Genomic DNA, 23181 nt, shown 5'->3' with positions numbered 1-23181 from the left:
GTCACAGAAGACATGGTCTCCAGAGGGGCCCCTTGGGAGCCTTCAGGAGTTCATGGTTACCCACAGCTGCCCAAGGGGACATGGACAGGGCTTTTTATTAGGGGCTGGGATAGAAAGATAATTGATCTCTCATGAGCTACCCATGATACACATACCCCCCAAAACAAAAATCTATTTTTACCCATTAGGAATAACTCAGATACAATCTCATACAGTCACCCTAAAATACTCCAGCTGACAAGGCCGCCCTGGCCACCACATGAACTTATTTCAGGTAAACAGAAAAGCTCAGAGGGAATGGAGACACTACTAAAAGAAGTCTAATGGAGATTTCTCTCCTTAAGGAAAAGGCATCACAATCTTTCCTTGGCTGTTCCCAAGTGCTGGTCTTTAAGCAGGTGTGACTCTGGGAAAAGGGTCTGACACCTGGGACCACAAGGAGAACGCTCTTCATGTCACCACACACACAGCAGGTGCGATCCCTAGAAGACTGTGTGTGCTCATGTGTGTGTTGTGTCCGTGTTATGTGTGGAGGGTGGGGGCAGGGCTCTACCCCCTTCTCCAGCTTCAGAAACCTCCCGAGTGTAAAGCGGCTAAGGCTGGGCAAGGGCATTCCTAGGGAGTGTGCCCCCTTTCTCATCAGGATCCCAGCCTGAATCTGCAAGATACTTTAGAGCAAATGAGGAGAAAGCCTCGGAGCCGCACAGAGGGAACAGGAGGGGAGCAGCCCTAACAGCAGCAACTTCCTGGCTGCGAGCTGGTGAGGCTTCCCTATGAATCCATTGGGAAGTCACCGCTCCCTGGAGGAGGAAGCCAGGGCAAGTCTGGAACAGCAGAGAAACAGGGCAGGCCGCAAATACTGCCATGACCCACTAGTCTATCCCCATCTGTCAGCTCAGCTCAGCGGGCAGGAACCAGGGCCTCTTTACCCCTGTATTCCCCAGTCCAGCTCCTGCACATACAGGTTTGCTGGGCTCGGGGGTTATGCCAGCTCTACCTGGTACAGTCCATTTAAGTAAAATGCAATTCCCTTAAACTTTTCTCAATGACTCAGCTTCCTCACCTGAAGTGGAAACAATAACAGCACTGACCTCTGAAATTTTTATAAAGATTATAGGATTAACTCCTCAAAAAGCAGCCAGTTTATTGCCTAGCACAAAGTAAACAGACAATAAATTACAGAACAGCAGCAACAATAATGGCTATAAACTAGATAAAGGGCTAAATGGAAAAACAATCTCTACTGTAGAGCTTTCCACCGTACTAGGATATTTTTTTCTTTTGTCTTATTTTCTTTTTCATTTTTGTACTAAGATTTTTAAAAAGAATAATAATTTAGGCTGGGGAAAATAAAACCCCTCCATGATCAGCAGCATTGAGACTCTGACATTTGAAATGGAGACCTCAAGGAAAACTGATCGCTACTCCTCAGAAAGGACTTGCATGTTCTATGGGGCCAAGGATACCCAGGCTTGATGAATTTAAAATGAAGACGAAAACAAAAACACCCAACAATACTTTTATGTAGCATATTACCTGCAAATATATACCCTCAACAGAGACGAACATACTAGTAGAATTTCAAAAAGGAGCTGCATCATAAAAAACCATAAACATGCACCAAAAGATGTAAACCAAGATGCTGACAAATATCTCTGGTAGCAATGTATAGGTATTATTTACTTTCTATTAAAAAGAGGTATTTCTATAATTTAAAAAGTTCTTTTAGCCCTGGCCGGTTGGCTCAGCGGTAGAGCGTCGGCCTAGCGTGCGGAGGACCCGGGTTCGATTCCCGGCCAGGGCACACAGGAGAAGCGCCCATTTGCTTCTCCACCCCTCCGCCGTGCTTTCCTCTCTGTCTCTCTCTTCCCCTCCCGCAGCCAAGGCTCCATTGGAGCAAAGATGGCCCGAGCGCTGGGGATGGTTCTGTGGCCTCTGCCTCAGGCGCTAGAGTGGCTCTGGTCGCAACATGGCGACGCCCAGGATGGGCAGAGCATCGCCCTCTGGTGGGCAGAGCATCGCCCCTGGTGGGCGTGCCGGGTGGATCCCGGTCGGGCGCATGCGGGAGTTTGTCTGACTGTCTCTCCCTGTTTCCAAGCTTCAGAAAAATGAAAAAAAAAAAAAAAAAAGTTCTTTTAAGCCTGACCAGTGATGGCACAGTGGATAAAAGTGTCAAACTGGGATGCAGAGGTCCCAGGTTTGAAACTCTGAGGTTTCTGGCTTGAGCCCAAAGGCTGCTAGCTTGAAACCCAAGGTCACTGGCTTGAGCCAGGGGTTCACTGGCTTAGCTGGAGCCGCCCCATACCCTCATCAAGGCACATATGAGAAGCAATCAATGAACTACAGTGCCGCAACTACGAGTTGATACTTCTCATCTCTCTCCCTTCCTCTCCCCCTTCTCTCTCTCTCTCTCTCTCAAAAAAAAAAAAAAAAAAAAAAAAGTACTTTTAAAAATGAGGTCCCCTTGCCTGGCCTGTGGTGGCACAGTAGACAGAATGTCTACCTAGAATACTGAGGTCACCGGTTTGAAACCCTGGGTTTGCCTGGTCAAGGCACATACAAAGTAGCAATTAACGAACTACTAAAGTGAAACTATGAGTGATACTTCTCGCTTCCCCCTCCTCTGTAATATCAATAAATTAAAACAACAACAACAACAAAAACAAGGCCCCTTTTCTGTGTGCAAGAACCTAGGTGTCACCCAGGAGTCGCAGCTTGAGGTAAAGCAGAGCCACATTAAGCTGCAGTTGGGAGAAGCCACTCTCTAGCCCCCAACAGTGCCAGACTTGGTCACTGCCCCCGGTTATGCCTGCTAAGCCCTCACTGGTGATTCGGACACCAATCCTTATCTTCACCATCAGCATTTGAGTTACAATCATCCCGTGTCATGCGTGTCCTGCTTTTTAGAGTATCTCAACCCTGGAGAGCCGCAATATAAGCAGAATAAAGCTTTTCCCTCGTGGCTAACCACACTGACCACTGGAAAGTAGGAGCCAGGTGCCTACAGGCACCATGCCACACACCTGTGCACAGAGCCTGGAGCTGGCCCTCGGCAGTATTACTGTCTCATTAATTATGAATGCCTCAGTATTATTTGGAAGGGTAAGTTCCAGGAAGGCTCCCTGCCACTCTAAGTGACCCCACACTCACAGGGAGGGCCCGAAACCACTGCCCTGGCTCGAGTCCTAGCGGCAGGCCTCTTCTAGCCCACCTGCACCCTCCACTTCCCTCGAAGGGTTTACCCAAAGCAGTCTTCTCTTTCTTGCCCATCAAACCAACTTCCTCATTGTTTACATCAGCCTAATTTTAAAAAGCTTATGTAAGAAGCGAAGGGCAAGTATTAGAGCAGAAAACCCAGGCTGCACCTGGATGGAAGGGAGCTAAGAAGGACAATGAGGCAAACTGGCCTGGGAGCAGGGCAGGACTTCCACCACTCTGTCTGCCCAGGCCAGCCAGGTCTGGCCAGCCCAGCCTGTGCCCAGTCTGTGGGCAGTCAGCAGGCACGGGCACTGCCCCGTGGTCAGCTGAGTAAACTGGGTCTGCAAAGAGTAGCTGCCTTTTTATACTCCATTGTCCCGAAGTGCTGGGCAGGCCAAGGCTTTTGAAAAGCAAAAAGAATGTTTTGCATAAAGTATTTGACTAAAACAGACTGTCTCTCTGAGAAGATGGAAAAATCCCAAGGCCATCTTCAGGAGCCTACAGTCCCCCAGTGTCCTCATGACCCTCAGGTCCACCAGACCTAGTGCAGTCACCTGGTGACTTCATCAGAGCACTGGGCCTACCTGAGCAGACCTGCCAAGTTAAAGCCTGAAGTCACCGTATGTGGGCTAAGAGTCATAACTGGTCTAAGAGCCCAGTGCACTCACTAAAAACCAATCTCATCTGCTCTTATGAAAAGCAAGGAAGAGAGTGGCAACTGAGTCCCCAGAGCACCTGGCTCTTTACTGCTGTTAACAATGCCTGTCATTGCTAATTATGAACTGTTTCAAGGATATTTATAATGGAATACAAAAGAGCATAAAAATTAAGACTACGATTTGAAATCTGACAGACCAGACCTGGGTTCAATTCATGGCTCGATGAGTTACTACTTGACTTTATTTAGTACCTGGCACTAAATTACAGAAAGCATTTAACTGGTATTTAACAATTATTGAATTTAGTGGTGATTCCAAGGGAAAAAAGATGAAGGACTAGTGCAAGAATCAAAGCCACGCCCACAGAGCTCTCAGCCCAGCGTCAGGCACATTAATAGGAGCTCAGAGTCATTGAGAAGCACAGGCTTTGGGGCTGAACTGATCGGTGTGAGTCTCAGCTCCACTGCTTCCTAGCTGTGTGTCTATGGACCAGTTTCTTCAGTTTGACTGAAGTATGGATCAGTTTCTATGCTTCAGTTTCTTCATTTCTACGAAGGAGATAAGAAAAGACCTACCTCAGAGGGTAGTTTTCAGGCCCAAATGAGTTAATATATAAACTCTTCTTGTTCTGGGTTTTAATCTAGAAACTGGTATCAAGCACCCAGTTTCTCTAGTCCCCAACTACAAAGAGGCTCAGAAGCAAAGCCTGTCCAGACAGAGCTAAGAGGGAGTGCTTTGTAGTTCCCAGTTCCCGGAGCCTTCTTCCTGGGCAAACCACCAGAAAAAGTCATGTATTTTTCAGCTGCTGATGAAGCCGATTAGGAAGGCCTTTTCCTCCACTGGACTCAAAAGCAATGGCCAGCTTAAATTTTTCATTATGAAGACTCTATTGCAGTGGTTCTCAAAGGAAGGTGATTCAGGCCTCTAGGGGGACATCTGGTCATTTCTGGAGATATTTTTGATGGTCATAACTGAGTAGGTACTACCCGTATCTGGTGGGTGGAGGCTAGGGGTGCTGCTAAACACCTTGCAAAGCACAGGACAGACCCACTCCCAACAACAAAGAGTTATCCAGCCCGCATGGCAATAATGCTGAAGCTGAGAAATCCTGCCCTGTAGGAAAGTTGCTTATGGCAAAGTTGGGCGTGGGGACCGAGCAGACTACAATGGCAGCCAGGCACAAAGGACAGGTGCCTGGAAGCAAGAACTGCCTAGGAAATAAGAACACAAAAATTTAGACTATGAGGGGAGTTTAAAATTTTTTTCATTGAGTGTTATTACTATGTTTCAGGACCAGAGAAAGAGTGAAGGCCGCCTGACCAGGTGGTGGCGCAGTGGATAGAGCATCGGACTGGGATGCGGAAGGACCCAGGTTCGAGACCCCGAGCTCGCCAGCTTGAGCCCGGGCTCATCTGGCATGAGCAAAGAGCTCACCAGCTTGGACCCAAGGTCACTGGCTCCAGCAGGGGGTTACTTGGTCTGCTGAAGGCCCACGGTCAAGGCACATGTGAGAAAGCAATCAATGAACAACTAAGAAGTCGCAACGTGCAAAGAGAAACTGATGATTGATGCTTCTCATCTCTCTCCGTTACTGTCTGTCTGTCCCTGTCTATCTCTGCCTCTGTAAAAAAAAAAAAAAAAAAAAAAAAAAAGAGTGAGGGCCAAGACTCAGTGGAGGAAAGAATGACCCAAACATTGGTCATCTGGTGTAACTGCACCAAAACGCCATTTCTTTAACATGATCCTATCTCCTTTCTGTCCGTCCACTCCCTTCCTTAATTGTTAAGCCCTTAAGACATCAGATTCTGGTTAGCATCAAACTGTCTTAAGAAGATAGCCTCAGGTCTGGAGACCACAGAAACAGAATTTCTGTCAAACTAAGGATAACTTCTTTACCTCAGTTGTGGTTAAGCCCCTCACCCATGAAAGCAGACCATACCCTCACAAAACGAGACAGAGCTACCATCATGGCTGACATCAGGACCTGTTGCAATGATCAACTACTCCCTACCCTGGCCCCAACCAATCAGCAGAGCTCAGGACCTCAACTCCCTTAGTCACCATGATCAATCATTTCCCCTAGATTTAATCTGTCCCCATCAAGCCATCGAGAAGTCAGGTTTTAGAGTGCTAGCTTACCTGTGTCTCCTGGCTTGACACCATTTCCTTAACTAATAAACTTCTACCTTCTTTTTATTTTTTTATTTTTTTATTTTTCTGAACCTGGAAACGGGGAGAGACAGTCAGACTCCTGCATGCGCCCGACCGGGATCCACCCGGCACGCCCACCAGGGGGCGATGCTCTGCCTACCAGAGGGCGATGCTCTGCCCCTCCGGGGCATCGCTCTGCCGCGACCAGAGCCACTCTAGTGCCTGGGGCAGAGGCCAAGGAGCCATCCCCTGCGCCCGGGCCATCTTTGCTCCAATGGAGCCTTGGCTGCGGGAGGGGAAGAGAGAGACAGAGAGGAAGGAGAGGGGGGGTGGAGAAGCAAATGGGCGCTTCTCCTATGTGCCCTGGCCGGGAATCGAACCCGGGTCCCCCGCACGCCAGGCCGACGCTCTACCACTGAGCCAACCGGCCAGGGCAACTTCTACCTTCTTTGCTGCAAACTCTGTTTTGTATTTTATTGGGCTGTGATGTGTTCAGATAAATGGACCCCTTTAGTTGGGTGATGCTGGTTTTGAGGATTCACGTATCTATGCCTGCTAGCATTATAGTAGTGCTCTGCCCCCTGATACACAATGACTATTCTGCTCAGATCCCTGACCAAAGAAAACGAATAACGTGAGGAAGGGAAATATAGTGCAGTGTTCTCTGCAAATTCAAATGCAGAGTTTAACAATTTAAAAAAGCTTATTCCAGAATTTCATCCTATCTTTCTGCATGTCTCTGAACTCTTCTTCGTCGTAGTCACTCAGTAAGTAGCTACCAAGGAAGCAAGTGGTCAATTTAGACAAGGTCTCTGCTATCAAGCAGCTTTCAGAGTAGGGAAGACCTTAACTCTATATGAGAGCTACAACTGTACAATGACAAACTGAAGACAGTACTTAGAAAGACAGGAAAGCCGACCCAGACTGGGGGAGTGGAGGGGAATGGAAAGGATTAACGGGGTACTTTTCCTGAGCCACAAGATGTATGAAAAAAATTTCCAGGACGGCCCTGGCAGGTTGGCTCAGTGGTAGAGCGTCAGCCTGGTGTGCAGGAGTCCCGGGTTCGATTCCCAGGCCAGGGCACACAGGAGAAGCGCCCATCTGCTTCTCCACCCCTCCCCCTCTCCTTCCTCTTTGTCTTTCTCTTCCCCTCCCGCAGCCAAGGCTCCATTGGAGCAAAGTTGGCCCGGGCGCTGAGAATGGCTCTATGGCCTCTGCCTCAGGCACTAGAGTGGCTCTGGTTGCAACAGAGCCACGCCCCAGATGGGCGGAGCATCACCCCCTGGTGGGCATGCCAGGTGGATCCCGGTCGGGCGCATGCGGGAGTCTGTCTGACTGCCTCCCTGTTTCCAGCTTCAGAAAAATACAAAAAAATACAAAATAAATAAATAAATAAATAAATTCCAGGCCATATAGAGAAAACACCATTTGCAAAAGTCATGTGGGAGGAGAGGCCTGAGGAGGCTGGGGAAGAAAACTGAAACAGTGGCTACGCAAAGCATGAGGGCCTGGCAGCCTTTTGGAATGTTGCTTTTTATTCTAATGACAGAAAACTGTTAAGGAGATCAAAAGAAAGGTTCAAGCCCTTAACATGAAGAGTTCTTATGCTGGCATGCCCAAGGGTTAGGTGAGAAACTGCTCCCACCAAAACCTCTGACCTATAACAGAAAACCCAGGCCAGCAGCTAAGCCTCCAAATGAAACAGAAGCCAAAAGAACGCTGTAAAAATTTAGGAGCAGTTTCCCCTCCAAAGCAAGGATCAGCAAGTTCTGAGCTCAGTGAACCATGAAGGTCTGTGCCCTTCTGGGGCAGGGCAAGGCTGAAAGAAACATCTGATGTCAAAGCCCTTATTAAGAGCCACAAAGCCCAGGAGGGCTCCATAAGCAGCCCCTCTTCTCCTACTTGAGGGCCAAGCCCAGGCTGGATCAAACCACCTCTCCCATGTGTCTGCAGGTTCTGTGCTTTATTCTGCACAGGACCTGAGGATTCATTCTTTCAGTAGATCTTTCTGGAAGTCCTATGACCTTACTGTGCTAGGTCTTGGAACCACAGTATCCACCTCATACTCCTTCCTTGTTCATCTTCTTCCCCCTCTCTAGAGGCCTCCCTGCCGTGGCTACTGGATCTGTCTCTTTTCTCCCAGCAGAGTGTGTTTGTGTCTAGACCCACTGCTGGGTCAGAAACATGACTTTTCAATTCTGACAGGCCTAACTAAAGTCATCAAGACGCTGGCTCAGGCCCTCGTGAGACATAAGGGCACTTTCCCAAGGAATCCATGAAATTTGGGTATTAGAAGATACAAACAGTGCCTGACCTGTGGTGGCGCAGTGGATAAAGCGTCGACCTGGAAATACTGAGGTCGCCGGTTCGAAACCCTGGGCTTGCCTGGTCAAGGCACATATGGGAGTTGATGCTTCCTGCTCCTCCCCCCGTCTCTCTCTCTCTCCCTCTCAAAAAAAAAAAAAAAAAAAAAAAAGATACAAACAAATGTCCCAAGTATATGCTAAGAAATGCGAGAGGAAGGATGGAGGGGAAATGGAGTGAACAAGATAAACTGAGGGTAAGATACAAAGGAGTGTCTGGCAAGATGGTAACTCAGGCCATGAAGATGGCAGAGACCAGGATGAACTAGGAGGCCAAGGAGGAAGAAGCAAATCTGGCACAAAGTGCACGAAGCATGGACCTCAGCCAGGTGTGAAGGTAGCAACGGGGCAGAGCCCACTGGTGCTGCCGCTTGTCCCAGAGCTGGAGCCTGGGAGGCAGTATTGTCACAGAGAGCAGGCTCTCAGGTCAGAGCCCGCATTAGAATGCTTGCTCCACCACTGCCCAGTTCTGTCCTTCTGTAAACTCTTTAATAAGATAGACTTTCTAGGGCTGTCATGCCAATTAAATGACGAGGGACATACAGTGTTTTACACAAGGCCTAACACAAGAGCAGCAAAACCTCAGTTAGCAGGAGCTTAGGGCCACTCGCAGGATCCTGACAGAGGAGACGAGGAACAGGAACCAAGGTAAGGCCTGACGGAGAATGCCTCACAAGATACCCAGGCGGGCAGAGGATGCTGGGGCGGAGACACAACCATTCAACAACTACTCGGAACTGAGCAGTGGAGTAACATACAAAATCCCTACCTTTGAAGAGCTTATATTCCAGCAAGAGGGAAAAGGCGGCCAAGGACCACAGAAACTATGTTCAGCAGGGAAGTGGGAAGAATAGGCCAGAGAGCCAAGTTGGGGCGCTACATTAAAGGGGGCGGAGGGAGAGGGGAGGTGGGTGGAAGGCCCCTGACTAGGTGACGGCGGAACCGAGAGAGGACGGAACCGCAGAGATTTCTGAGGCAAGCGCAAGGCAGAAGGAAAGGACTGCCAGGTACAAAGACTCGGCTGTGGCCGGGCTGTGATGGTGGGCTGGTGAGTGAATTGAGGGCCTGTAAAAGTGGAGCAGAGAGTGCAGGTGTAGCTGCAGAGCCAGCTCAAAATGGTCCCATTCTGTTCAACAAGACACCAATTTGTTATTCAGACATGAGACTGAAACAGCATGTTCTGCAGCTGAAGCATGTGAGAGAAGAGAACTTTGACCTCCAGCTATACCTGGAACCAGTCTTGCCACCTCTTCCCCACCCCCACCACAGTACCAAAGGACAGGACCAGAACCTGAAGACAAGAATCCTTACAGAAGTAAAGGGTCCACTGTCCAGGAAGATCCAGTGCTGACGTCCCTTACCATAAATGGCCAAGTTCCAAGGTCCTCCAGTTAAAACTTGCCCCACCAGCGTGACTCTAGCCCAGCGAGTGCAATGGAATGGAGGCACTGTTAGGTGTCCCATCTTCAGTGACACCTTCTTGATCGGGAAAATTTTCCTAACTCCAAACTCTGGCGTTCTGAGTTTTGGCCTTTCAAAGCATTGGGCATACAAACTTGGGTTCTGTGGTAGGGCTATGCTAGTCACTGTAAAAATTCTGGTTTTTAATCTGAGTGACACAGGAAGCTATTGGGGGTCTGGGTGGGAAACGGCGGGGGCAAGAAGAAGGAGACCAGCTGTGTGGCTGTGCCTGCAGATGACATGACTTTGGGACTGCCCCACAGCTGCCTCGGGCCAGTGGGCGTTCTCAGGGTAGATCAGGAATAATGCTCAACCACTGTCTTCCCCACCTTTCCCACGAGAGCTTCCTGTCTTCACCACCCCCATCCACCCACAAGCAAAAATTCAGAACATTTTTGTAGGCTGAAATAGGGTACTAACTTCCTCAGTGCCCATCAAGGTGCCATTAACTATACAAAGCACACTGCTCTATTCTTCACCACATTCCTGTAATCCCAGTTTCATAGATAAGGAAACAGAAGCCCAGGGAACTGGAGAAACTATACCTAGATTCCTAAACCAACACGGCTTATAGTGGCACCATGCAGCGCCCTTGCTGGGACATTCTGTCATCTGATACCTGGCAAAGAAAGAAGGTACTGAGCTGGATTTCATGCTAGAAAGGCTTCTCAGGGCAATGAAAATGCCTGATCAGTTTATGATAAAGAGAGGCATAAAAGGCTCGAAAAAGCCAAGCTGTAATTCTATACCACGAGCCAATTAGCCAGAGATGCCAGACCGTTAAATTCCTTCCTCTGTCCTCATGCTGACTGATGAAAGTCAGACACCAAGAAAGTGTGCAGAAGGTGAAGCATGCCATTCTAGCACCCCTCCCCTCCCGTCTGTGCTGTGGACTGAAGGAGAGGCCGCTCCTAACTTCTTCCTGGTTGGCAGTGACCTGGCAGGGCACTCCTGGAATAGGCACTCTGCTTTTGCTTCTTCGAATTACAAAGAAATTTGACAGACTTACTTTTAGTTCTCCATCTACAGGCTTAGAAACCCAGGCAAAGACCGGGCTTTTGATCTCCATGGGGTCATCCCAAGGACTCGAAGTAGAATTTATTTTAAATCAATACATTGCCTGATACCACAGTACTAACCCAGAAGAGCATGTATAAAACCCTAATATCTGGACTTGAAAGAGTAAGGGAAGGGTCTCAAAGGGAGTAGGCCAGATACCTAACATGAAATCACAACCTTTCGAAATGGTATTTCCATTTATCCAACACACATTTACTGAGCATACACATTGTGTCAGCACTGTTCTAGATGCTCCGGGCACAGCTGAAGGTGCGAAAAGACTGCCTCTGTGAAGCTTACAAGGGGAAGCAGGCACACTCAACCCAAGGAGGCTAAGTAACCTGCTGGTCCTAGCGTGAAGGGAACTGGAATCCAGCTTAATCACACTCCACTTACCTCTGTCTACAAGAAAACTGGCACCCTGCTGTAATTACCAGGCTTCTGTGGGTTCGGGGGGGGGGGTTGACAGGACAGGACAGGGAGTGGGCAGAAAAGCAGGTGTTTTCTGTAGGTGGGTGTTTGCTGACCGTCGTGGAAGCTGTGCTGGTTACAGCAGCAAGGAGTCATGAGGACGTGTGCATTTAGCTGGGAATCAGGACTTAACTTCCCAGCCAAAACTCACTACACCTCTCTGGGCTTTTGAGTATCTCTAAAAAGAGGTTAGCCTAACAAGAATAGTGAATGGTTTCCTCTTTCCTAACAATTCAAACCTATTCATAGTGGCTGAAGGCACAATTGGGCTAAGCAGACAGAGCCAAGATTGATTAGTGATGTCTGCCATGAGCTTGGAATGGAGATTAACCTGGGGTGATCATCTGAGGACTCTCCCACTTCTGATGATTTAAGGTGTCTGAATGGAGTCATTTTAATTTTGGTGACAGAATTTAAAACCTTTTCTTTCATGAGTTTTTAACCAATTCATAGAATGTTCCTTAAAAAGACACTGCCTGTTTCCTGATACGAAACTGGAGATACTGTTGTTTAATTTTTAACTTTAAACAGTTCTGTTGCTATGGCATTTTTACAAGAACCTAGAACAAGTTTTTTTTTTTTTTAAGATTTTATTTATTCATTTCTTAGAGAGAGAAGACAGAAGACAGAGAGAGACAGAGAGAGAGAAGGGGGGTGGAGCAGAAAGCATCAACTCCCACATGTGCCTTGACCAGGCAAGCCCGAGGTTTCAAACTGGTGACCTCAGTGTTCCAGGTTGGCGCTTTTACCCACTGCGCCAACCCAGGTCAGTCCAAGTTTTGTTCTTTTTTATTTTATTTTATTTTATTTTATTTTTTTACAGAGACAGAGAGTGAGTCAGAGAGAGGGATAGACAGGGACAGACAGACAGCAGCAATGGAGAGAGATGAGAAGCATCAATCATTAGTTTTTCACTGCGCGTTGCAACACCTTAGTTGTTCATTGATTGCTTTCTCATATGTGCCTTGACTGCGGGCCTTCAGCAGACCGAGTAGCCCCTTGTTGGAGCCAGTGACCTTGGGTTCAAGCTGGTGGGCTTTTGCTCAAACCAGATGAGCTCGTCCGTGCTCAAGCTGGCGACCTCGGAGTCTCGAACCTGGGTCCTCTGCATCCCAGTCCGATGCTCTTTCCACTGTGCCACCACCTGGTCAGGCCCAAGTTTTGTTCTTTAGAATGCTTCACTAACAGGAGTTCGCCTATCACCACTGGGACTTGTGATCATGTTCCCAAAGATCCCCCAACCATACGCCATTTTGCAATGTGGCTTTGCCACGTCCCCCCATCAAGGAGTGAAGTCTATTTCCCCTCCCCTAGAATTCATGCTGGATAGACCTGAGGCTGCTCTGATCAACAGAAGAGTGACGGAAGGGATGTTCTGAGACTTCAGAGATCTGCCACACAGCCTGGCAGAGCATTCTGTTGTGGTTATGTAAGGTTTGGGGAAATCTGGGTGAAAGGTATGTAGAGTCGTTTGAACTATTTCTGCAATGCTTTTAAGTTAAAGAAAAAGTTGTTTGCTTCTTTTCCTTTTTAAAGAAAGGCCTGGCAGCTTCCACCTTTGCACTCTACCATGAAAGGAGCCTAGCTACTGAGGCCATCATGCTGTGAAGTGGCCCATGCTAGCCATGTGGGAAGGCCACATGGAGGGAGGGAGAAAGAAAGATGCCAGATGTGTGAGGTTTTTTTTTATTTGAAAGAATAATTTTTTGTTATATGAACCAGAAGTATAAGAGTTCACCGAAATTAAAACCGTTGATAGACTATGGTTGAACTTAAACCTTCAAGGGAAGTTAAGAGGGTCAACCAAAGCCAATATGAGTGGAGAAGCCGAAGACTGGTTTGGAATACACACAGGATAACAGCATCTCAGTATGGGTCTCTCTGACCCCTCCCAGCAGTAATTGCCATTCCACTCCCTGCCTTCTCTCCCTTCAGAACATCTGCCAAGCCACATGGTTACCTCCTCCGTGTTACAGGTGGAAGACAAACCCATAGTGTACCCCTTTGGACCTGCTATGAATACAAAGCCAGCACACTGGCTATCGTCTATGTTCCAGCCCCAGTACACGCCCATGGGGAGCAGAAAGGAAGCCTTCCTGCCAAGCCCTACTCAAATTACAGAATATCTCACATTTGTGGTTTGTAATGTAGCAATAGATAACCAAAAAAGTATGTACAAATGTCTACCTGTGGCAAAAAGCCTTAAATTCTGGTCTGGCAAGATTTGGCTGTCCAATGTGTCTGTTGAACCTAATTCTTGGGCTGAGGTCAGTTTCAGATTCTCCTTTGCCAAGTGCTTTTGTTTTTTGAGCTTTACAATGTGGATGAACCTGGAAAACATTTTACTAAATGAAAGAAGCTGGTCATAGAAGACCATAAGTTTCTGTGCTTTCTGTTTTCAATACAGCACCCTACTCTTCAATAAGATTTATCTTCCTGTATGTCAAAGTACATTAGAGGTCTCCGCCCTCTTTTGTAACGGGGTTCTTCCTTGCATGGTTTCTGTTCCCTCAGAGTCCCTTTTTAATCTGTTTTGGCTATCATCTATCATTTTTGAGGTTTTCCTCAGGTCTCTTTGTGATCCTCTATTGTTGGTTAATATCTAAGGCTGAGGTTCTGTCACCTTACAGCCTTGAGTGTTGACTAACATAAATGCTGAAAGCCTAAGGTAAGACAGCAAGAGCAAGGATGACTGAATTCAGACATTAAAGAGGTAAACCAGACAGAACACAAAAACTGATTATGGAAAGAGATGCATGGCGGGTTAGCCTTATCTACACATAGACTACTTAAATGATGACATCCTGGACGTCAAGCCAATGTAGTTATTGGATGAGACGTCTGGCGGTCTTGACGGGGGTGGCTATAGTTTGCACATGGAGGAGATGTGAATTGTTGAAAGCAAAGAGTGGAATGTTGTGGACTGCCTGCCAAGATCGTCATCGACAATTCCTCTCACCCTGTATTCGCATGCCAATCCTCTTAGTAAGATGGAGTTTATTTTACATGAATGTTTATAATAGCCTTTACTTATTTATTGATTTTAGAGAAAGAAGGAGGGACAGGGAGGAAGAGAGAGAGGGAGAGGGAACGAGATTGTAGTTGCTTCACTTTGGTTGTTCACTGATTGCTTCTTATATGTGCCTTGACCAGGTAAGCCGAGAGTTTCAAACTGGTGACCTCAGCTAATAAATGGATAAACTATAAATGTATAAATAAAAATGTGGTATAACCACACAATTAAATATTATTTGGTGGTACAAAAGAATGAAATATGAATACATATTACAACGTGGATAAACCTTGAAAACATTATACTAAGTGAAAAAAGCTGGTCATAAAAGACTATATATTATTATATGATTCTATTTATAAGAAATGTCCAGAACAGGCAAATCCATAGAGATAGAAGTAGATTAACAGAGGGGGAGGGTTAAGGAAACAGGGAGTAATTGCTAGGGTACCAGGTTTCTTTATGTTGTGATGAACATGTTCTAGAATCAGACAGTGGTGATGGCTGTACAACTCTTTGAGCATACTAAACCCCCCTGGATTATATACTTTAAGTGGGGGAATTATACAGTCTATAAACTGTATCTCAATAAAGTTTTTATTAAAAAAAAAAAGGTGGGGGAATGACATCTATTTCCCCTCCTCTTGAACCTGGCCAGCCCTGTGACTTGTTTGAACAGCATACTGGGTAACTGATGCTGTGCCGGCTCTAGGCCTGGCTATTAGCCTGGCAGCTTCTACTTTCACCCACTTGGGAGCTAGCTGCCCTGTAAAGACACTCAGGCGAGATGAGAGGCTGTGCAGGGAGAGGCCTCAGGGAGGCAGACCAGGGCCCAGTCATGTGAGTGAGGCCATCATGGACATGCCAGCCCCAGCCAAGTTGACAGCTAAATGAAGTCATGCAAGTGACCCTAGGAGAGATCACATGAAGCCAACTCACAGAATCATGAGAAGTAATAAATCGTTATTTTTTCAGCTGAGTTTTGGGGCAATATCCCAAACAATAGCTAACTGAAACACAATCTCCGTGAGTCTCAGATGCCACCACTGTAATATGGGACTAATGCTATCGATTGTTGTGAAGATTACATAAGGTTGGTACCTGGAACTGTGCTCAAGAAACAGTAGTTGTTATAGTTATTATTATTATTAAAAATCACCCCAGGGGACCTTTGACATACTGCTCTCTGGGAAGTCCTATTCCCACAATCACCTTCCAATTACACAATTTCCAAAAAGCTGGTTTACTGAGAAAAAACAAAGGTTTTTCTTAACTATAATTTCTGAAGAATGAACTTTGAACCATAAACAGACTACCAAAGTAGGTTCTGCTTTGGTTAGCCATCTACCCACCTATCCATCCATTCAACACACCTTTATTAAGTCCCTACTAATTATCAGACATCAATTAGAATGGCTAGGAAGACCCTCCCTCCTTTGACAAAGAAGTCATTTCCAGGGAGGTAGCTGTTAACAGAATGGACTTGAACTTGTCTGAGAGATGATATCTGCAGTAGTAGATAAATCTAAATTCATCCAGTTGGAAAAAAAACACCCTTGCCTGACCTGTGGTGGCGCAGTGGATAAAGCGTTGACCTGGAAATGCTGAGGTCGCCAGTTTGAAACCCTGGGCTTGCCTGGTCAAGGCACATATGGGAGTTGATGCTTCCTGCTCCTCTCCCCTTCTCTCTCTCTGTCTCTCTCTCCTCTCTCTCCCTCTCTGTCTCTCTCTCCTCTCTAAAAATAAATAAATAAAATAAAAAACACCCTTAAATTTCCATAGAAAGCTCAGAGACATGGCACAGAATATAAGCCCCAAGAATGACTCTGATTGAGGATCCCAGAAGCAGTATAAAAAGCAAGGAATGAAATGGGTCCCTAAAGGTTGCATCCCTTAGTGAGGGGATAAAGGAGTCCCATTCACAGAACCTGGACCCCAGGTGAGAAAAGAACTTGGCCATCTGGCATCACCTGACAGTTAACAATTCACAAGATGATAACATGGAAAGAAATCCTGTAGGCAAGGACATTAAACAACTTTCAACTGTGTTTATGAAATCAAGATAAACAGAGTCTTTTAACCCTAAGAAGAATTAAGATATTATTTTCTCAAAAAGGCTGACATAATACTTAAATTACACCAAAAGTAAAGAAAGAAAACGAAATTTGTATATTCTGCATGAGGGGACAAAGTCTACCAAGCCTAAGAAGCACTTATTCTAGACAAATTATATAAAGTTCCATATACTTCAAATGCTAGTTACAGTCAATATAAACAATGCAGGTCCAGGAATGGCCTACATACCACAGACCATGAGGGCTATGGGTGAAGGACACAACTCCAGGTAGGCACTGGGCTGAATCTATTGGATAAACCAAATGCTGGGATGACTTTACTTTTTATTGACATAAAACATTTTGGAAAGTGCACAAATAGTAAGTGTATAGCTTGAAGAATGTTTATACCCAGGTAGGTAAAGAATATTCCTAATACTCCAGAAGATTCCCTTGTGCCCTTGCCAATCAATAACAAACCCCACTCTTGCTCCCTATTCCATAGCCAGGGGTAAACACAATTCTGATCTTCATCACCATCGATTAGTTTGGTTTGTTCTTGAATTTCTCATAAATGAATCATACATTCATTATCTGGTCTTTTTGGTCTGCCTTTTTCATTCATCATAGGGCTACCTTGTCTTGAAGTGGAAAACCCAGAAACTGCAATTTATTTTCAGGAAATTCCCCTCTGATGTCACAGACCTGCATGCCAACTACTCTAATTATATAGGTTATACTTCTTGCACTCTTCTGACCATGTGCTATTAAAACTGACAACAGCCCTGGCCGGTTGGCTCAGTGGTAGAGCATCGGCCTGGCGTGCAGGAGTCCCAGATTCGATTCCTGGCCAGGGCACACAGGAGAAGTGCCTATCTGCTTCTCCACCCCTTCCCCTCTCCTTCCTCTCTGTCTCTCTCTTCCCCTCCCGCAGCCGAGGCTCCATTGGAACAAAGTTGGCCCGTGCGCTGAGGATGGCTCTATGGCCTCTGCCTCAGGCACTAGAATGGCTCTGGTTGCAACAGATTGACGCCCCAGATGGGCAGAGCATCGCCCCCTGGTGGGCATGCCGGGTGGATCCCAGTTGGGCGCATGCGGGAGTCTGTCTATTTCCAACTTCAGAAAAATACAAAAAAACAAAATAAAACCTGACAACAAACAGAAATCTTGGGTTGTAACAGTTTTCCTTCAAAATAAGTAAATTTTTTTATTTTTTTTATTTTTTTTTTTATTTTTTACAGAGACAGAGAGTGAGTCAGAGAGAGGGATAGACAGGGACAGACAGGAACGGAGATAGATGAAAAGCATCAATCATTAGTTTTTCATTGCGCATTGCAACACCTTAGTTGTTCATTGATTGTTTTCTCATATGTGCCTTGACCGCGGGCCTTCAGCAGACCGAGTAACCCCTTGCTGGAGCCAGCGACCTTGGGTTCAAGCTGGTGGGCTTTTTGCTCAAACCAGATGAGCCCGCGCTCAAGCTGGCGACCTCGGGGTCTCGAACCTGGGTCCTCTGCATCACAGTCCGACGCTCTATCCACTGTGCCACCGCCTGGTCAGGCAAAATAAGTAAATCTTTTAAAGGTACTCAAATCGCCTGACCGGGTGGTGGCGCAGTGGATAGGGCCTCTGACTGTGGTGCGGAAGGACCCAGGTTCGTGACCCCGAGGTCACCAGCTTGAGTGCAGGTTCATCTGGCTTGAGCAAAAGCCCACCAGCTTGGACCCAAGGTCGCTGGCTCCAGCAAGAGTTACTTCGTCTGCTGAAGGCCCCCGGTCAGGGCACATATGAGAAAGCAATCAATGAACAACTAAGGTGTCGCAATGTGCAACAAGAAACTAAATGATGCTTCTCATCTCTCCGTTCCTGTCTGTCTGTCCCTGTCTATCCCTCTCTCTGACTCTCTCTCTGTCTCTGTAAATAAATAAATAAATAAATAAATAAATAAATAAATAAATAAAGGTATTCAAATCTATTCATTCTTAACACAGCCTCTCATTTGACACTATAAAAGTATTGATATTATCTTTCCCGTACTGAGTGCAAAATTCCTCTTAAACATATTTTTTCTCCATGGCATCAACCCATTCTAAAGAATCCTCAAATCCTGGAATAAAACAAGCCATCAATTCTGTTACTACTTTTGATGAATAAGGGGTTAAGCTATAGGAAAATCTCTAAGGCAGCTTAAGGCCCTAAACTCAAACGCATGTGGGTCAGAAAAGACAGGAGAGGGACAAGAGACAGCAAGAAGTTACAGGTACAGATTCTCTTTTTTTTCAGGTACAGATTCTTAAGTCAAGCTATCAAAATTCAATTTTGGGATCCACCACTTTCTGCCAAATCATTACTCCACTCTGCGCCTCAATGACTTCACTGTAAAATGGGAATAACCTCTTAGGATCGTTGCAAGGATTAAATGTTAATGTATATAAAGCTCTTAGGAGACCACGTGGCACACAATAAGCACTCAGTATGAACTAAGCCAAAAGCACTATGAGAGGGAACCACTCCGCAAACCAAAAGGTCATGGAACAGTCACAGCAGTCACCAAGACATCTAGCACAGTGCTGCTCAAGATGTGTCCTTTCTAGCCCTTCACGGATTGATACATTTTGTAAAATGCAAGATCACATGCTTGAATGTCAAAGAAATGTCAAATTGCTCTAAAGGTTTTTAAATGTTTACTCTCACTTTATGTACTTATCTCATCATAGCCCAGTAGCCGTTCATGGACTGGCACTAGTCTGCAGAATGAACTTTGAGTAGCACTGTTTCAGCACACAGGGTCTCATAAGCCAGCTGAAAACTAAGCTGGCAGATTAAATAGAATTAAGAAAACATACTAGTAAAGAAAAGCAACCCCAACAGCAGGGGCAAGAGGATGACTTGATGGTCAACAAGCTGAGATAAAATAATCCCAACAGGCTAAATCTGAAAAACAAAACTGATGGCCAGGGCAAGAACCCAACTGGTACTTTCCCCCACTGGTGCCCTGGACGTGCCCTAAGACAACATGTCGGCCAAGAAGTCATCAGCCCCAAGAGGAACAAGAGAAATGAAGTAAGTAGGCAAAACTGACTCAGGTTTCCTGAGAAAGATGTCCTTCTCAGGAGTAAGAAGCCACCCTAGACAGTCACCAAGCTTTGAGAATGCCAACCTCAGCACACAAAGACCAGAGTTTCTTCTCTGCCAAAGAAAACAGGCAAACATTTCCTTTGGTGATATGGGACTGTGCACACACACAGACACATATCCACCTACATGCAGCCCCCTCACAGTACCTGTGGTTTTAGGAGGCTCCTGAGGTCCGCCTTGCCAGCCATACTGCGGGTATCCTTGGTAGGGGTATCCCTGAGGAGGTGGGTAAGGTCCTCCCATATTTCCTGGAGAGTACACCTCAGGCCCCATTGGTGCTTGTGGATAAGGTGGGTACGGGGCCGTCGGACCGGGGCCCGGATATGGTGGAGGGTTCCCTGGGTTCATTAGGGACCTGCCAAATGTACCTAAGAGACAAACAATAAAAATTATTTGCATTTAATCAGTATTAGGGGAAATAAATTCAACTCAAGAGATCATTTATAAAATGCCTTAAAGGGGCCCTGGCCGGCTGGCTCAGTGGTAGAGCGTCGGCCTGGTGTGCAGAAGTCCCGGGTTCGATTCCCGGCCAGGGCACACAGGAGAAGCACCCATCTGCTTCTCCACCCCTCCCCCTCTCCTTCCTCTCTGTTTCTCTCTTCCCCTCCCGCAGCCGAGGCTCCATTGGAACAAAGATGGCTCAGGCGCTGGGGATGGCTCCTTGGCCTCTGCCCCAGGCGCTAGAGTGGTTCTGGTATCAATAGAGTGACGCCCCGGAGGGGCAGAGCATCGCCCCCTGGTGGGCAGAGCGTCGCCCCCTGGTGGGCGTGCCGGGTGGATCCCGGTCGGGCGCATGCAGGAGTCTGTCTGACTGTCTCTCCCCGTTTCCAGCTTCAGAAAAATTAAAATGCCTTAAAGGTATCTCAAACCTGCAAATCTTCAGCTCTGTCCATTTTGTTTCCTTCTCACCATCACAATTGGCAAATTTCTCATGAATCTGTTTATTTGCCTTTGCTGCCTTCCCCTCTAGACTGTAGGCTGTGACAGCAGGGATCAGGACAATTCTGAATCATCACCATGACCCTAGAGCTTAGCACAGTGCCTGGCACAAGGCCAGCCCCTCAATAAATGTGTTGAAGAACAGGATATTATTTTGTTTTCCAATTCTCTGAAATGTCCATAAATGTGACTGAGTAGCTCTAAAAAGAAGACACAAAGGCTAAAAGCAGTAATAATGAGACAAATCAGCAGATGCTAACTCAGTACTAACAATCCTCCAATAAACAGGGTTGGGGCACACGAGGTCTTCTAACAAGCAACACTGCCAGCAGTGACCTACCAAAGAGTGTAATGGCTGCCACTGCCCAGGGCAGTGGGGTGATCTGGTTGGCCCCTATCCAGACCACAGCTCTGAGCAGCATGCTCAGTCATCATTGGACAGAGGGCAGAGCTGTCTATAGAGGACGCTGAATATCTCTCCTGACCACCCAGGCTCCAGGGACTCTGGAGGGCTCACCAGGAACTCCCACTAGTGTTTACAGGTTCCTGTTCTCAGTGGTTTGCTTCTATGACAGAGGCCATTGCTTTCCAGCCTCCAAGTGTGTTAACCACTCTCCTGATTGGGCTTCAAGTCTGATGGGCCAACATCTCTTTTTCCATCATCTCTGTAACCTCCACAATGACTTTAGAGTAAAAGCATTACTGGGGAATGCAAAGTCCAAATGCTGGATGAACAGCATGATACCTGTCATCTTGCTGTCTTGTACTGTGACCCATCTCTTGTATTGCTATTTAACTTTTTACTTATTTAAGTGTCTTCTATTCCCAACTAAATAGTAAGTTAATAGAGAGGAGAGTCTCATACTCAAAAGTTACTATTTTGAGTATTACTAAATACTCAGTAACTACTTAAAATTTAGTAAATACTAAATTCTTTTTCACAACATGCACTCAACAAGTAGTAACTGCCTCTCTATGAAGAACAAAATAGCCATTAAGTAAGGGTCCCCAGAAAAATCTGAATTAAAATGGTAATCTGAATTAACCAACTTTGCTGGTTGCCCACACAACAACCATATCCTTGTTTGTAACAGTAGTCAGATTCCCAGTTAGGTATCCATCCATTCTCCCTACATTTCATCTGCTACAAGGAGGCTCATTCTTTACCAGCTCCCAGGAGAACCCAATGCAACCTAAGTCAATCCAGGTCACCCTTCCTTTGCATCAAGACTGATTCAAAGGAATCAGGATTAAGCTAATCATAAATAGCATTCTTGGCCACTGGGATTGGTTCTGAAGTGGTTTGATCAGTTAAAAGCTTGAGGGCTCTCACAAGGTCACTGGCTTGACGGAGGTGTCACTGGCTCAGTTGGAGCCCCCTAGTCAAGGCACATACAAGAAAGCAATCAATGAACAACTAAGGTGCTGCAACTATGAGTTGATGCTTCTCATTCTCTCCCTTCCTATCTGTCTGTCCCTATCTGTCCCTCTCTCTGTCTCATTCTCTCACTAAAATAAAGTAAAATAAAATAAATAAAATAAAAACTTGGGGCTCTCTTAACAAACTCCCAAGTTTCAATTCCCCTTAACACAGGCATGCACAAAGTCTAGCAAGGACATGTCCTACAAAATTGCTGACAGCCAATGTGTAGACCTCAGGGAGCCAGTCTTAAGATGAAGGAGGCAGAGCAGAAAGGAGGAAAGGAATGGGACTCCAGATGACTTTATAACAGCTCAAAGATCAGACTGAATCCCATCCTAACCTAAATTGCCTCCATAGAATTTCCAGTCCTAGGAACCAATAGTATGGTAAGCTAATGAATCCTTCCGAGTGGCATTCAACCAAGCACCAGGCAGTGCTGACTGTGCCTGCCACTGTGCTAAGTGGTGGGGTAGAAAGATGAATATGGCTCATACTCTTCTCCTGGGTAACTGGTTTTAAAAAACAAACAATAAGAATAGCGACCTTTAGAAAAGGTGGCAAGGCGCTGATCGGTGGCTCAGTGGATAGAGTGTTGGCCTGGCATATGGACATCCTGGGTTTGATTCTTGGTCAGGGCACACAGAAGAAGTGACTCTTCCCCCCCTTCTCCTCCATTTCTCCCTCTTCCCTTCCCACAGCCAGTGGCTCCACTGGTTCCAGTGTGGCCCTGGCCGTTCAGGATAGCTCGGTTGGTTCCAGTGGAGGGGTTCCCAAACTACGGCCCGCGGGCCGCATGCAGCCCCCTGAGGCCATTTATCCGGCCCCCGCCGCATTTCTGGAAGGGGCACCTCTTTCATAGGTGGTCAGTGAGAGGAGCATAGTTCCTATTGAAATACTGGTCAGTTTGTTGATTTAAATTTACTTGTTTGTTATTTTAAATATTGTATTTCTTCCTGTTTTGTTTTTTTACTTTAAAATAAGATATGTGCAGTGTGCATAGGGATTTGTTCATAGTTTTTTTTATAGTCCGGCCCTCCAACGGTCTGAGGGACGGTGAACTGGCCCCCTGTGTAAAAAGTTTGGGGACCCCTGTTCCAGTATGTCAGACTCAGGTGCTAAAATAGCTCAGTACTCGAGTACTGGCCCCAGATGGGGTTGCTGGGTGGGTCCCAGTTGGGGTACATGTGGGAATCTGCCTCACTATCTCCCCTTCTCTCACCTTAAAATAAAGTGTCAAATAGACTGCTGGGTA

The 23181-nt window shown here is 46.4% G+C and overlaps 1 long non-coding RNA gene across 1 annotated transcript in view; it reads right to left on the bottom strand.

Annotated features, from left to right (window-relative positions):
* Positions 1–23181, bottom strand: part of LOC136333480 (uncharacterized) — a 58708-nt gene that overhangs the window by 13386 nt on the left and 22141 nt on the right. Inside the window, exon 2 of the long non-coding RNA XR_010731044.1 lies at positions 19714–19935. This is a non-coding gene — a long non-coding RNA (uncharacterized lncRNA). The remainder of the gene's footprint in view (positions 1–19713; positions 19936–23181) is intronic.

The sequence above is a fragment of the Saccopteryx bilineata genome, chromosome 4 (assembly GCF_036850765.1).
Source record: "Saccopteryx bilineata isolate mSacBil1 chromosome 4, mSacBil1_pri_phased_curated, whole genome shotgun sequence".
Lineage (NCBI taxonomy): Eukaryota > Metazoa > Chordata > Mammalia > Chiroptera > Emballonuridae > Saccopteryx > Saccopteryx bilineata.
This window is presented reverse-complemented; position numbering and strand designations above follow the sequence as displayed.